The sequence below is a fragment of the Poecile atricapillus genome, chromosome 12 (genome assembly GCF_030490865.1).
Source record: "Poecile atricapillus isolate bPoeAtr1 chromosome 12, bPoeAtr1.hap1, whole genome shotgun sequence".
Lineage (NCBI taxonomy): Eukaryota > Metazoa > Chordata > Aves > Passeriformes > Paridae > Poecile > Poecile atricapillus.
The window spans coordinates 15,700,396-15,714,197 of record NC_081260.1 but is presented as its reverse complement, the minus strand read 5'-3'; the positions used below and the strand labels follow the sequence as shown (position 1 = coordinate 15,714,197).

At 47.7% G+C, this 13,802-nt stretch overlaps 1 long non-coding RNA gene across 7 annotated transcripts in view; it reads left to right on the top strand.

Moving 5' to 3' along the window:
• Positions 1-12: 12 nt before the first annotated feature.
• The window catches only part of LOC131583685 (uncharacterized), an 87,837-nt gene continuing 74,047 nt past the window's right edge, over positions 13-13,802 (top strand). For 4 of the 7 annotated variants that reach the window (XR_009278573.1, XR_009278569.1, XR_009278567.1 and 1 more), the window contains exons 1-2: positions 13-479; positions 5,677-5,805. This is a non-coding gene — a long non-coding RNA (uncharacterized LOC131583685). The remainder of the gene's footprint in view (positions 480-5,676; positions 5,806-13,802) is intronic. The other 3 variants (XR_009278571.1, XR_009278570.1, XR_009278568.1) reach the window with 3 other exon arrangements.

Below are 13,802 nucleotides of genomic sequence, written 5' to 3'. Positions count from 1 at the left end.
GGGGGGAAAACGTGAGAAAAGGGAAAAGAATGGGGGGAAAAGGCGCGTGCGGTGGCCGGGACCCCCCCGCGGGAGGAGCGGGGGGAGCGCGGAGCCCCCGGCGCGCTCGGGCCCGGCGGGCAGAGCTCCGCACCCGCGGAGCCCCGGCGGGGCGGGCAGAGGCGCAGCCCCGGGACCCCCGACCCGCTCCCGAGTTCCAAAATGACCTTTCCCTGCATCGTTTTGGAGGTAACCGAGCTGCGTAATTATATTTGCACTTCCAGAAGACTGCATCAGAGTCCCCTTATTGGTTTGAAATTCCATTAAATATATTGCAAGAGCTCCTAGGTTAAGCTTGATTTAAATTTGCATACATTTTCATATATTTAGCAGAAATAAAAGAAGGCTTGCAGCTACCAGAAAGTCATTAAGGCATTAGTTTCTCTGAGAAGACAGATCTGAAGAAAATTCAAGAAAATGAGAAAATAGATCTAAATAAGGTGAGCGCTCCTCCGGTTCCTTCCGAGCCGGGTCCCATCGCTTTCCTCATTATAATAATAATAATCACAATAATTTCTCGCCGGGGCAGCGTGTGAGAGGGGTAAAGGCAGGGCTGGGTGCTGAGGAGCAGAGCGGGCTGGGGCAAATCGCGACATATCGGGGACTCCGCGGGTCCCCGCCGGGCGAGCGCTGCGCACCCGCGGGGGTGCGGGGAGGGGGGGGCGGCGACTCGGAAAATAAACCAAAAAGAAGGAAAAGTAAATAAAAAAATGAAGTTTGCGGGTAGAGGGGCGGCGGTGTGGGGGGGGTGTGAGGCGGGGGGGTCGGCGGGAGGTTCGGGAGATGGGAATGTCCCCGCTGGAGCCGCGCTCCCGGTGCGGGGCTGTGCGGGCGGTGCGGGGCGCGCAGCTCCGCGGCCGAGCCCTCCCGAGCGCGGGGAGGACAGGGAAGGAGTTCTAGCAGCAGCTTCTTCCTCGTTCGTTTTTTTTTAGCCTTTCCTTTTTATTTTTTCCCTTTTCCTTTTTCATTTTTTTTTATATCTCTCCCCCCCCTCCTTCTTTCCTTTATTTCCCCCCCCCCCCCCCCCACTCTCCGCCTTCACAAGCTCCTCGAAATAAACATCACTTCAGCCCGCGGGGGAAAAAAAGAAAACGAAAAAAAAAAAAACACCCAACCCCCCCCCCCCCGCCAACAACATCAAATCCGCACTGTATAAAAACGTAACTAAATTATTTAAAATTAATTTGCACTTTAACTTCCGAAACAATTTTTCAAATCCCATTGCCCGTGAAAATAGATGTTCAGATCCGCCGTTTAATTAAGGCAGAGTCTCTGGCAGGGAAATAAAACCCCGAATGTCCCATTTTAATCTTTGCTGCAAACGTAGCTAAGGCAGAGCCCGGCTCTGCTCCTGCCGAGGCGGCTCTCACCTCGCCTATAGCAGAGTATGGTGGATTTTATAGTGTTTTTATCTGCATATAGTTAAATCTTCTTGCTGTTCTAACTAATCTGCTGGAGAGGGTTTCTTTAGCTCTTTCCTGTCAGTCTAACTTCCCAAGTGTAACAGATGCCGCTCTCAAGCGGTCCTTTCTGCTGCTTTTCTTTATTCAGCCTCGCATATTTCTCCCCATGATCTGGGTTTCCATAGAGAGAGGAATAAAAGGGGGACCATGGCCACAAATCCCCTGCCCCATGCAGAATAAAAGAGCCTTATTCAATAGCCGACCCCGTCTGGACATGGGAGAAAAATAAGTACATGCAAAGCTACTGTTGCAAGAATTTGTAACTTATTTTTCATAGACCGAAACCCATTAAAGTTTTTATTATTATTATTATTATTATTGAAAAAAATTTTTAAAAAGTTTTTGGGTTCCACTGTGCGCTCGACCCCTTTGGCTCTGGGTTTCCCCCGCCCCGGAGGGACCCGCGTTTCCTCAGCAAATAACTCGCTTTAATATCTATTTTTTCTGCTAAATCTTTGGCGTGAAAAAGCTCGCACAATAGCTGGAGGCAGCCACCGTCCTGGGGCAGCGAGAAGTCGCTATAGAGAACGCCCCGCTTTGAAGTGCAGGAGCTGGGATTGTGTGGAGTCCCCCTGGCACCGGCGGCACCGGGGCTCTCTGGGGTCACCCTGCTCGGTGGCTCGGCCCTCGGTGTCCCCTGGGTGGCAGCGGCGGTGTCACCCCCGAGCGGGGCAGCGCTGCCTCCCCCAGCCCCAGCGTTCCCCTTGGAGAGCTCGGGATGCGCTCGTGTTCCCCACGGGCTGGAGGTTGCGACCTGAACCCACGAACGCGTTTCTTATCGTCACAGAGCTGATTTTATTATATTTATTTATTATATTTAAGAGATTTTATTTTTTTTCTTTTTTTTTTTTTTTTCCCCTCCTCTCATTGTTCACCCGCGGGAGGGGAAGGAGAGAGAGGGAAAAAAAAAAAGTCTAAAAGGGGTTCGTTTTGATTGTGTTTAATACAGCATGAAGCTCGGAGCGGTAAGCTGTGCCTCGGTGTCGTGACCTCTATATTGAAAACTTCACCTTCAACACAAGTTCACTTTGGAGACAGGACGAGTTAGATTGCGCTTGGTGGGAACAAGTGCAAATTTAAAAAACAGAGTCAATCATAACGGGGGTGGGGGCTGGGAAAGGGCAATTTAACCGTTTCTGGAGCCAGGAGTTAAGGTTTGCATTGTGTACATCAGGCGCTGGGGCTCCTGCTGAAGCCCAGCCGCCCATCAGTGCTGAGAAAGAGGCTCCTGGAGCTCCGGAGAGGCTTTGAGAACACCTAACCAGCGTGGGGGAAGCTTAGGAAGCAAAAAGGAATTTACAGAGTATTAGCAGAAATTAGCCAATACCGACACAAGCTCAATTAGTTCCTTTTTTTTTTTTTTTTTTTTTTTTCTTTTTTTTTGGTCTCTGCTGGCTGCTCTTGAACGTGAGTAAATGCTGTGCAGGGAGAGAGGAGGGAGAGAGCCACACTGCCATCTCCGAGCCACAGCCAGGAGATGGACTGACAGATTGCAAATTAAACTAGTCCTAATGTAAGAATGAATGCAGCCCCCCCCAAATCTCTCCCAGCACCAGCCCGGCAGCAAAGAGCCCGGCACGGAAGGAGCGTGGCTGCGGCTGGGCTGGTCCAGGGAGGGACAATAAAGCCAATCCCGGGCAGGAAAAATCACAAGGTAAATAGTATTTGTATTCTAACTGCTGCGATTTCCGAAGCGGTTTGGGCGACTCCTGCTCGAATCGCCTGTTATTGCTGCTATTATTTATTATTATTATTATTATTATTTTTATCATTAATATCTTTTTTGTTGATGTTTGAAAAATGTACTTGCTGCGAGGAAAAAAAAAAAAAGTCGTTAATTCGTGCACTACCCCGTCATGTTCAGGTCACTGTTATTTTTGAGCTGGGTCGGTTTTAGGAGGTCTCGTCTCGAACATTTGGTTGACGGAGCAAAAGAAAACCAAAAAAAAAACATCCCATAAATATTCCGGGAAGTCTCTCCAAAGTGCACATTTTTGCTGCGGGACCGCTCTGGCCGTCTATGAAATGCACGAATTGGGTTTTGTTGTGTTTGGTGGGGAAGTGTGGATGGGGAGAGGCAGCGGGGAAGGGGCTGCGTGGCAGCTCCCGAGGTCACGGCAGGAGTTAATAGACCCCACAACAATGCCGATCCCTTCTCTTTTACGTAGGCACTTTCCTCTCCTTGCCATTCAAACAGACGTGATGACAAGAACGCGCTGGTTTCATCCCGGAGAGAAATCCCGTGGTTTTTTTGGTTGTTGGTTGTGTTTTGTTGTTGTTTTGTATTTTGGTTGTTTTTTTGTTGTTGTTTTTTTTTTTCTTGTGAAGCTTTTCCCAGCAATCGGGGGGATGCGATCCGAGATGGGCACCCCCAGCTCCTGCCACCCCAGAGGCCATCGCGCCCGTGCTTTAGAAATAATCCAAATACAATTCCCGAACGGACAGCTTTCTGCTCAGACATATTTAAAGGAGAATGGGTCGGATTTGAGCACGCACTAAACTGGCTCGCTAGTTAACCTCTGTTGACTAATGAGACATTGAAGACAAATCGCTCTGTTCCTTGGATGACAAATACCTGCGTTGCTGTTTGCTAGCTTACCGAGCAATTTCCATGTGGGGTTTGGGTTCAAGTGTTGTGTTTTTGCTTTCATTTATCTATTTATTATTTATTTAACTATACGCTTTTCCAGCTGTAGCAGTCGGCGTGCAAAGCATCCAGCGATGCTCCTGATCTCGCAGAGGGATTGAAACGCCTCCTGCATTTTGAAGCGCCTCGTCATCCCTAGATTTACGTTTATAAATACGTAGATGCTGCTGTTAATTCTTGGTTTTCTCCCAGACTTTCGTGTGTTTACGGCTCGGTGGAAAGTTTCCTCCCCGCTTCCTTCAGGTCGCGCCAACCAAAGCTGTTATAAAAATGAACTTTCAGGCCAGGCTGCGTTGCTAAAAGACGTTTCCTTCGTGAACCGAGCTTGGGCAGTGGAGGATGGTGATGGTGGGGCAGCCTGGCTGGCCGAGACCGCCAGCCCTCCCTGGGCCCCCCCAAAAAAAACCCCCAGCAGCGCCTGCAAAAGCTCCATGCGCTCCATCCCCAACCTGTGCGGTTCCCTGGCACCTCCTGGCAGCTTTTTCCCTCCCCCCCGCCCAGCAGACTCCCGGTGAAAGGCTCTGGAGGCTGCAGCATCCCTCGCCCTCCGTGCCCTGCCCGTGCCGGGGGTCCCGGGGGCTGCGGGGGAGAAGTTCAGGGGGAGGCGGGCGGGCGATAAATCACCTCGGGCCCCGGGGCACGGGGGAGTCGCCATCAAAGCGGGGGAGACAGCCCTGGGCTGCGAGAAATAAATGGGAATAAATCAAAGTGGGGGCTGCCCGGAGCAGGGGGTGCCCGGGGCCCGGGAGCGCCGGAGCGCAGACGGGGAAAGGCGCTCCGCAAACTTTTAATGAAATCACCGGCGCTATCGATTTCTGTGGGTTTTTTTTACCGTGCTTCAGACATTGGCAAGTGTCCCTCTGGGGATGGGGGAGGGGGCAGAAGGCAGCGGTGCAACGCCAGCTGTATTGGATATTGAGTTATTTCATATTTTAGAAAATCAACGGCGTCTCTGAGGGTCCTCCAGAGAGGAAAGGACTCCGGGGGGGAGGGAGGGGGGCACTTGAGCCAACCCCCAGAGCTGGGGTTTAACCATGCAGGTATCGCTTTGCAGTCCCTTCGTGGAGCTCTAGGGGCCCGTGTTATCCCCTTGCTCCCTGATGGAGAGCCCCGGGAGAGCCGGCTCTCCCCCTCGGACAACGCGTTCTTCAAGTGCCACGTCCAAGTATTTCCCATTTGCCTCTTCTCCAAACTGTTTAGAAATTACTAGTAGCGGATAAGTAAATTGCAAGTAAACCTAGTGAATTAGGATGATTCTCTATCAGTTTAATTTATGTTTTATAGTTAGTTTAGCCTTCTGATTTGATTGCCTTAGTAATGTGAATTGCCTACAGCTGCTGATGATACAGCTTTAATTCTGTTTTAAAGGTCATGTAAACATGTGCCTGTAGCATAAGGAATGCAAATTCAATTCCCTTTTAATGCTTCCTCACATTCACTTCACAGCCTTCACCTAGAAAATTAGCAGGATTTAATAGGGAACCGTGTGCTTGTTGTGATTCCATTAAAAGCCCCTCTCCCTCCCAGGCTCTCCCGGGCCACCCCACGCCCGTGAGGAGGACATGGAGAAGCTTCCCACGCCCGTTTTGGTGGAAATCGAGGCATTTTCCGCCCCGGGACGGACTCATCCCCTTCAGCTGGGAGTTTTAGCCGCAGGTAACCATCCCAGGGCTGGAGAACCCGGCGGCACCGGGAATTACCGCTCAAAGGAGCCAGAGCATCACCCAGGTGTACACCTATGAGTAAGGCTGTAGTACAGCCGCGTGTTCCTTACGTCACGGCGAAAGACGGTGCTGGGAAAGAGAAAAATGGATAAAAATCCCTGGTTTGGGCCGAGGTGGGGTTTCCACATCAGCAGGAGGAGAAGCTGCGCCGCGATGCCAAGGGGATAGGTGTAAATGCGAGACGCCTGCGCCTTGAAGACGGGCATTTTCGAATTAATTTTTAAACACAGCCAGCCCTGAGTTCATCAGAGATTGCTTCACCCTACTGCAGGGGAAAAAAAAAAAAAAGTAAAAAAGGTAGAGCCAGAAAAAAAATTATTATACCACTGTCTTCCCCCTGGTTCAAAGGGTTTTAGTGAAGTTGCTGGGAAGTTTCGCCTTTGAACGGGCGGACTCTAACGAGCGGGGAAGAGCGTCAAAAAAAGCGACTCTGGAGTCGCTTTGAAAAGGGAACGATCTGTGTCTGCAAAGCGAGCCAGGGCCAGAGGCGATTCCGCGGCCCCTCCGGCCGCAGGGACCCGGCGGCTCCGGGCGAGCGGGGCCGGCAGCGCCCGCACCGGGACCGGGGCACCGGGGGCACCGGAGGGACCGGCCCCGGGACCCTCCCTGCGGGCTCCTTCGGGTCGCAAGGGGTCCCCCACACTCCCTTTGGTCACGGAGTGTTTTCCTGCGCTCAGGGGGAGCTTCTCAGTTCCCCCAAAAGCTTCCCGTCCGCCCGCGGGGTGCGGGCAGCATCCTCCCCCTCATCTTCATCGCCACCAGCGCTGCCTTTATCCCCATCGCCCCTGCCTCCCCCCAGATTCATCCCCATCGCCCCTGCCTCCCCCCAGCTTCATCCCCATCGCCCCTGCCTCCCCCCAGCTTCATCCCCATCACTTTTCTCTCCCCACCAGCATTCCCACCGCTGCCTTCATCCCCATCACCCCCCATCCCTCTATCTTCATCCTCATCACCCCTGCCTCCCCCCAGCCTTCCTCCCCATCACTTGTGTCTCCCCACCAGCTTCATCCCCATCACCCCCCGTCCCTTTATCTTCATCCCCATCAGCTCTGCCCCCCCAGCCTTCCTCCCCACCCCTCTTCCTCCCCAGCCCTGCCTGTGCCAGGCCCTGCAGGGTCACCCCGCTCCCCACTTGCTGTGGAAATGGTTCAGTTGCCCTCAGGTGCCCCCTTTCCTTGCGGTGGCAGCGAGGAGCCCACCCCGTGCCCGTCTCTCTCCTTGGCAAAAATGAGCGTTTTTTAGCAAAATCTGAATACTTATAGGAACAGCTCATTGGTGATTCTGCTAATGTTGCACACCTCATTAAATAGCCCCAAACACAAGGAGGTTTAAATGACTTTATTGAATTAAAAATAGCATAGGAAATCACCTATGGTACTTTCATCAAATAATTACTGTAAACCCTATACATACAGCAAGAGATTCCTTTTAACAAATCTATTCCTAAAACACGGGGGGGTTCTGCTTAATGGCTGAAATAACTCAGAGCAGCACAACTCGCTTGAAACATCGAGCCACACTCGGGCACTTCCTAATATGTTCCTGTGTGTTTCCCTGAGTGTTTTTCTTCCTTATCTTTTTTTATATCTGAAGTTCTATTCCCCTCCTCTACTCCATGTATTTGATCATTTTTTCAAGTCCCTTGGCTGAACCAATCTCTTTTCATGCAGAGGATAAAAAGAGAAAAACTTCAAAGTAGGTTCAGGTAATTAACAGCTGAGGGGAATATAATCTAAACCATAGGCCCTGCTTTGCACCCAGGTCTGCTTTCAGAGCCAGCCGGCAAGGGAGTGCCTATTCCCTATAGCATCCAAATCTGCTTCCTCTGAACAGCTTTGCCAGGCCTCCAGTTATCACATCTGCATTTCAAACACCATGTCTCTGGCATTAATTATTAATTAGCCTACAGTCACCCCAGAGGATTTAAGTTCCAGCCTGCACATACTTATTCATTGACCTCTATCTTAGTTTTTGTTGGAAAAAAACCCACTAGAATGCTTAATAATTTCCTTTCTCTCAGACCCTCTGTTCCAGTTTCATGGCAGGGAAACAGAATATTTTGAGATGGAAAATCACAGGGTTGTCTAGAAATTTGTTTAGAGCAAAATGCTATGTCAAGAGTTTGAACAAACCATTTCAAAAGATTTAGAAGGAGTTTTGCTGGAGTATTTTTACCTTTGACAAATGAATTTATGGATTTCCCAGAACTGAGAGATGGTGGAGACAAATGCAAGGCGGTCTGGCTCTGCGTGGAGCAGTGCTCCATGTGCACTTTAAAAATACAAACTGGATTTAATTACTGGGTAGCACATTTAGAGGATCAAACCAAGGCAAACGTTTATGTGAAAGCTCTGGGGTTACCCTGCTATTGACACTGGTAAGAAGGAAAATAAAAATGCTGTTGCAAGGAGTGCCTGGGCATTAAATCTGAGCTCTGTCCTCAGGAATATGGGACTGAAGCAGCCTATTTTTGTATCAGTCCCAAGGTAGTTGGGAAGAGGTTCCTTAGCCATTAGAATAAGTACATATCTCACTGCTGCTTTCCCTGGCATTTTGTGTCTTGAGATTAAGGTTCAAGAAGTAAAAATATCAGAGTAATCAGGTAGAAACTGAGTTACACGATTCTTTTTTCTCAAAACTCCATGAAATCCAAAGTGCCTGTTAGAGTTTGGAAGAGCTGATTGTTGGATACTCCCTTTTGTTAATGGATTTTAATGCTATGATATCCCACCCCTCTGATGGGACCTCTTTTAATTCCTCATGCAATTATCCCTAGATAAACTTTTTAAAATGTCACCATGGTTTCTCATATTTTATTTGTGGTGGTGCTATCTGAAATAATCATTGAAACATGAAATATTGCTCCACTTTGCTTCCTAAGGAAGTATTTAGTCTGTAATCACGAGGTCAGACTGGTTGACTTCTATGCCAGCCTAGAATTGATTTTTGAAAGCATTTAATCTGTGCCTAAGACTCTTTGAATTCCTGTTTAGTGGAGGATATGGAAAGGAGCCCTGAGACACAAACATTTATACTTAAACTGCCCGGCTATCTCGGGAAACAAAAACACGTTTTTCCAAAATTGCAGCTGAACTGAGCCTTTTGGAAAACCCTAAATGCTGAAATGAGCACCTGAAAATAAATGGAGGGACCAAAACTGGTGACTTCTATGGGGGATCTCTCTCCTCAACCCGCCTGAGAGTTTTGAGGAGTTGGTTTGTTGCTGCTCTTTTGTTATTTTCACATTTTATGAGCATTCAGCATTCAGTAATAACTATTTTTTTCCTCCGCTTCAAATATTTAGAATATTTTTTACATTCAATTGAAGCAGCAAAAAATGCCTGTGTTTTACAAGGAAAAGAGGAACAGGCAATACTTCAAATTTAATTTCCAGGAAGATGGTTCCCATTTATAAAACAACAGATTGTATCTTGGTGCTGAGGAGGGAGGTAGATCCAGACTATTTTAATGAGACATCCAGGACCTTTTAATCACTTCTGCAGTGATACTAATACCAGTAATAACAGTGATAATGGAAAAAAAACCCTGGTGTGAAACCAGGGCTGGAATCTGTTCTCGGTAAATGTCAGAATGTTTCTGAAATTAAAACTTAGTGCTAATGTAGCTCTGTTCCATATGAATATTAAAGAGGAATAGGGACTGAATTTCTTCCTCAGCAGAGTGAGATGTTGTTTTAGAAAACAACCACATGGCAGCTCGATCTGCAGGGATGGGTTTGGGGTGATTTTAGGGGGTGGCTGAGGGTGAGGGCAGCTGGGCTGGGTTTGAGCCCTCTGCTGCTGTCTGCTCCTTTTGCCTTTTGTTTACATTTATTGCCATTTATTAACCAGGTCCTTGGGATAAAGGTTCCATGCCCCAAGATTGGAAAACTGTTACCAGTGCTGTTAAATTACATTTCTGTGTGGTTATAGAGCCAGGAGTGAGGAAAGCATGAATGTACAGATACAGTGGGTTTGACATGTTGTGAAATATTTGTACTGTTCATGTTAGGAGAGATGAATTTCTATAAGAAGCCTATTTTATGCTTCATTTTATATATATTTGCATTTATAGCTTTCTGTTAAAGCTTAAATATTTTACTCTGTTGGTGAGATCTAACCCTTGGCAAGTCTGGAAATGCTTTGACCTCCATTCTTATTACACCCTTCACTTTTTTTTCATTTAAAATAACACCTGCAATAGTTTTCCAGCCGTGCCTGACATCCACCAAGGACTGAGCTGGAACTGCATTTTGTATTTCGAATGTTTCACACGAACATGTTTGGAATTCAGATCTGGAGGCTGCAGATCACTTTTTATGTAGAGAAGCCACATGGGTAATTCTGATTTTCAATTACTTGAAGAGTGATTATGGTAAAAGACTGTTGATTCCTTGTGTGTTTGGGGGTCCATGGGCATCTCTTGATGAAAGCCTGGATGCAGTTTGAGGGAGGCTTTGCTGCCTGTGCACTTGTAGGTGGGAACAAAGCTCTTGTAGAAGGGATGGGTGAAGGTGGAGGTGTCAGCAGATGTTTTCTGCATCAGCAGAAATGGGGTTTGATCAGATTAGAGGAGAATGTGGGGCTGGGCCTTGAGCTGACATCGCTGGACAGGGTGGTGCTGAAATCTGGGGAGCAAGGCTGGGTTACAGGAGCAGAGGGTGTGCGTAGTGTCACCAAAGGCTGCACAAGGGACAGAGGAATGATTTTGGGTAATGTCTGAAATAATCGAAGCCTCTGGGAGATCCTTGTCCTTCTCAGTGGTTTTTCCTGGCGATGAATGTGCCCTGGATGTGCAGAGTGGATGTGATGAGGGTGAGAACAGGGAGGATCCATGAGGAGCCAGCAGATTCCTGTGCCCAGGAGGTGCCACAGATGTGGGACAGCAGCAGCGGGCGCGTGGGGACTTTGGCATGGTGACCATCACCCAGATATTCCTGTACCCAGCCTGAGCCCACCCTGATCTTGCTGTTTCCCTGACTACAACCAGATCATGCCCATCCTCCTAAACTTCCCTTTCAGCCAATCAGCCCTGAAGCCCCCCAGATGTACCATCCTCAGAGCCCTTGCTGACCCTGCCCGGCGCCTCGACGTGCGCGCAAACCCCAGCGTGTTTTAGCTCTTCCAAGGCAGGGAATGGCTCAGGCTGAGCCTGGCAAGTGCCCAGCCCACATCCCCAGCCCGTGGCCACCTGGGGAGGGTTTGTGGGATGGCTCCTGCCAGGCAGCCCCTGGCACAGCTGGGCACATCCTGCTCCGAGCAGCTGGAGCACCCACGCTGGGCTGGGCGCTGAGCTCCTTGGCAGTGCCCCTGTGGAAAGTTTTGAACCCTTTTTAGAGCTCCCCATCCTCCCACTTACATGTTTTCCTTTCTTCTTCCTAATTTGTTTTAGTTTCTCTTCCCACCTCCAATTGCAGTAAACTCCATTTACTGCCCTTGCCGGGAGTTTGCAGTGGAATCAGTTAAAGGCGTCAGGTTTAAGGTGAATTGTCACAGTTTGGGTGACTTCGATCAGCTGGCAGTCCAGCCTATTTGGTTGAAAATAATGTGCTTTCTAAAATAAAACCTTTCATCCCCAAAATCATAGAATATTGGAATGGTTTGGGTTGGAAAAGACCTTAAAGATCATCTCATTCCAACCCTGCTGCCGTGGGCAAGGCAGAAAAAAATACGAACAGCATTTTAAAAACCATTTATACACACAATCCAAAGAATAAGGATGACACTTGGGAATTTTTGGCTTTTATTATCATTGCTGTAAGTTTTGAAATCACAAACCCGAGTGTACGTGTGTGCCATGTAACTGCTACCACCAAATCACACGTAACACTCCACAGTAATTGTGTTCATAATTATGGAGTTAATTGAATTTCTGCAATAGTTAAAAACGGGCACATAAAAGTCTCTCAAGATTAAATGTTTTAGTTAGGGAAGAACACGCTCTTTTGGAATATTGAATAAAACGAAAGCAGTTCTCACATGCAAGTGAGCCTAAGACTGATAAAATAACCTCCCAAAACGAACCTTGTCCATAAATGCTGTTCCAGCCCAGGGGATCACACAGAAGCCAGGGATTTTTGCAGTTCCCTAAGAAGGAAAAGCAGCATTCACCGAGGTGTTTGTGAGCTGGAGAGCCACGGTAGAGGAGCTGCAGCCTCTGCATCTGCCAGGCTTGGGAGGTATAAGGAGTGCTCTAAAAATGCTCTGCTGCCAAATTAGCCCTGCTTTTAATGGGGTAATATTGTAACAATGTGTTAGGAAGTCAGATTTTGCTTTAGCATTTGGAAAGGAGAGGTAGCTCTTGCATTTTTTAAAAAAATTATTTGTATTTTGTGATTTCGCTGGTGTTTTTGTGCTACTTTGGGCTAACTTAACTCTGATTCCACAGAGGAGTCACGAGATGTGAAACCACAGAGAATGTGAACCTGTGGGTCTGCTTTGTCCTCTATGTTATCAACTGATTTATCTTTGGAGAGATAAGGGCAAGAATTCCCAATATGTCTGATATTAAACCTGGATCTCTCACCATGGGCAGAGTCATCCTCCTGTAAATGAGAAAGGATTGATAAAAATGTACTGGAGTCTTCTCTTCTCTTCTCTTCTCTTCTCTTCTCTTCTCTTCTCTTCTCTTCTCTTCTCTTCTCTTCTCTTCTCTTCTCTTCTCTTCTCTTCTCTTCTCTTCTCTTCTCTTCTCTTCTCTTCTCTTCTCTTCTCTTCTCTTCTCTTCTCTTCTCTTCTCTTCTCTTCTCTTCTCTTCTCTTCTCTTCTCTTCTCTTCTCTTCTCTTCTCTTCTCTTCTCTTCTCTTCTCTTCTCTTCTCTTCTCTTCTCTCTCACTAAGAAACATCATCACTCTTCCCCCCCACCCCACCCCCCCAGGAAAATAACTTTTTAAGTTTACTTATTGCAAGAACAGACAGACATTTTCAACCAAATGAAATTATTATGAAATAATACACATTTGTTAAAAACAGCCCCAAATGTCAGCTAGCTCAGCAATGACCCAGCCCTGTAGGAAATCCAGCTTTAATACCCCTTTTCCAAAGGATCATGTGTGGAGGTTCATTATTTTCTAGTAAGACTCACTGGAGACTGTTTCTTTTAATATCCTGTTTTTCCCACTGATGAAATTGGCTTGAGCTGGTAAAATATAAAATATTGATAATTAGACCTCAGGTCTCTCATCTTTGGCAGCTGAGAGTTTCCATTCACTGCTCTTTTTGTTAAAAGTTGCCCGTTCCTTTTGACGACTGGGCTTTATTTTAAATATTACTGATGTGAGCTGATGGAGTAAAAAAAAAAAAGATGAAGTCCCCCCAAAGTCCCCCAAAGTGCAGGGGCTTTATTTGTGTGATTTCTGCCTCGGCAGCCCCGCTCCCCTCCCCCAGCAGCGCACTACAAAGCGTGTTGTACAGGGACTCCATTAATCCTACATTTCCTAGATGGTATCTGAGGCACAGTGGGTTTCCACAGAAATTAATTTGTCCTGACAACAGGCCTAAAGATTGGAGTCCAGGGATCACTTGGCAAATTCCCTTTAAACTGAGCACAATAATAAACAGAAAGCTGATAACGACAGTTCTGAAAGACCACACAGAGGCCGGAGCCCGAGCCGAGGCGCTCGGTGTGGATCCGCGGATGCCTCCGATAACGGAGCCGGGAGCTTTAACGCCTGATAGGAAAATGAGCCCCCTGATTTATGCACACTTTAATATCCCAGCACTGGGCAGGGCTTGCTCAAGCTCCAACTGGAATTTTTTAACTCTTTTCTGGAATGAAAGCAAAAGTTTGAGGCTGATGAGGTTCAGCCCGTTCCTATTGAATTTTTCATTTTAACAGCGCCGGGGCCTTTTTTTGGTGTCTTATTTTAATACAGCCCAAATTTCCTCAGTGCCTCTTCTGAGTGTAACCATTAGCAAGAGTTAGACAGTA